Source organism: Tursiops truncatus, chromosome 1, assembly GCF_011762595.2.
Source record: "Tursiops truncatus isolate mTurTru1 chromosome 1, mTurTru1.mat.Y, whole genome shotgun sequence".
NCBI lineage: Eukaryota > Metazoa > Chordata > Mammalia > Artiodactyla > Delphinidae > Tursiops > Tursiops truncatus.
In genome coordinates this window covers 172328729-172330939 of record NC_047034.1, presented here as the reverse complement: position 1 = coordinate 172330939, position 2211 = coordinate 172328729, and the positions used below count along the sequence as shown (strand labels likewise).

The 2211-nt window shown below is 48.5% G+C and overlaps 1 long non-coding RNA gene across 1 annotated transcript; it reads right to left on the bottom strand.

Annotated features, from left to right (window-relative positions):
• Window positions 1-826: 826 nt before the first annotated feature.
• Window positions 827-1864, bottom strand: LOC141277137 (uncharacterized). Its single transcript, XR_012327940.1, has 2 exons — window positions 1339-1864; window positions 827-1270 (listed from the first exon to the last, which is right to left on the bottom strand). It is a non-coding gene; the product is annotated as an uncharacterized lncRNA (long non-coding RNA).
• Window positions 1865-2211: the final 347 nt, after the last annotated feature.

Sequence of the window (2211 nt, the reverse complement as noted above, 5' to 3'; positions counted from 1 at the left end):
GAATATTGTGAAGAGTTGTTCTGCTTGCGCCCAATTTTTGCCTACCCAAAAGACTGGGGTTAACCCCAGAGGCATTCTTCCAAATGAATTATGGCAAATGGATGTTACCCATGTTTCCTCCTTTGGAACGCTCCAATATGTACATGTTTCAGTGGATACCTGTTCTGGAGTGGTACATGCCACGTCTCTTTTTGGAGAAAAGGTTCAAAATGTTATTACCCACTGCCTTGAAGCTTGGGCAGCGTGGGGCAAACCCGCTAAGATTAAGACTGATAATGGCCCAGCCTATACTTCCAAAAGCTTTGCTCTTTTTTGTCAAAAAATGCAGGTGATTCATATTACAGGCTTGTCCTATAATCCACAAGGACAAGGAATTATAGAACGCACAAATCGCACACTTAAAGAACTCTTAATAAAACAAAAAGGGGGAATCGCAGAGAACTGTACCCCTAGACAGAGACTTTCACTTGCCTTATTTACCATAAATTTTTTACATTTAAATGATGATAAAGAAACCTCTGCTGAACGCCATGTGGCAACAAACCATAAAAATTATGGCAAAGTGATGTGGAAAGATGTGTTGTCCAATCAATGGAAGGGCCCGGATCGTGTTATTACTCGATCCAGGGGATCTCTTTGTGTCTCCCCACAGGATCAAGATCCGATCTGGGTGCCATCAAGACTGACGAGAATTGTTGAAGAAAACTTCGGAGAAGATGCTGAGCTTTGTATTAGTTGGAATTCCACAAAGGATTATTCAGATTGTGCAACTGAGTGCTGCCGGGCTGGAGCCCGTTGCCTTTGGAGATTTTGCCTCTTGGCTCTCTTCTGCCTTTTCCTCCTTTGGGGAGTGGGTGGGGGTAGGAATCTTTGGAGTCTGCTGTGTATTTGGGATTATGCTGTGTCTCTGGTTGGTCTGTCGTGTGCGCATCAGGGCACATCGCGATAGGGTCCTGCTCACTCAGGCACTTCTGGCTATTAATGAAGGAGATTCGCCCGCAGCCTGGCTCTCCGCCCTGAATAATTCGAAATGATTGCCCTTGCACAGAGAGGCCTTGTTGCCATTGCACCTCTATAGGGAGTCATTCATTCATTGTCCTGATTGCCCTTGCACAGAGAGGCCTTGTTGCCATTGCACCTCTATAGGGAGTCATTCATTCATTGTCCTGATTGCCCTTGCACAGAGAGGCCTTGTTGCCATTGCACCTCTATAGGGAGTCATCCATTGTCCTGATTGCCCTTGCACAGAGAGGCCTTGTTGCCATTGCACCTCTATAGGGAGTCATTCATTCATTGTCCTGATTGCCCTTGCACAGAGAGGCCTTGTTGCCATTGCACCTCTATAGGGAGTCATTCATTGTCCTGATTGCCCTTGCACAGAGAGGCCTTGTCGCCATCGCACCTCTATAGGGAATCAGCCATTATTCTGAGTCTCAAACATGCCAACAGAAAACTGCCCTCGAACAGTGAGCACATCATGAGGTGAACACTTGTACGGGCTACATTCTGTTTGGTGTTCTAATAAATAAAAAAGGGGGAGATGTAGGGCGCGGTCAGCTAACTGCTACGCAGCAGGAAGCTGAAATAAGCTGAGTCATCCTTCCTGTGGCCACTGCGCTTGCGCTAAGTATACTAATGAGGTTTTAAAGTAGCGACCTATCCGATGCTGGCTCACAAATCGCACCATCGGCGAAAGCCAATCACAGAGCGACACATGTTCTTAATCCCTATATAAGCAGACTGCTCTAGGATTGCGGGGTCTTCCTTCCATCTTTCTTCAACCAAGCTGTGCTCCAATAAAGTGTGATACGAGAAGAATCTTGCGTGTGGCGGCTCGTTATTCTGCCGGTCAGAAACGGCTCGCCGCAGATTTCCACAAAATTGGGTGGCAGTTCCCACCTCCCCCTGGCAGCCCACAGAGTCACTAACTCAGAACTCAGCACATCTGGCCACTGCTTCCTCCTTCTGAGCAACCTGGTCCCCAGAAGCCAAGAGGACAAAGGGCCAGCTGCTTCTGGCTCTAGGCTGCGTGATTCACCCACCACCCTCCTACCCCTTCCTGTCTCCCACCTCCCTCTTGAGGGCCAAAGCCTTGGAGGGGTTCCAATTCCTCCATCTTTTGCTGGCCTCCTCCCCCCACAACCACCCTCCCCCTCACACACAGTGTTGCATAATCCTGGATGAGATGGAGAGGAAATCCCAGCCTGGCGC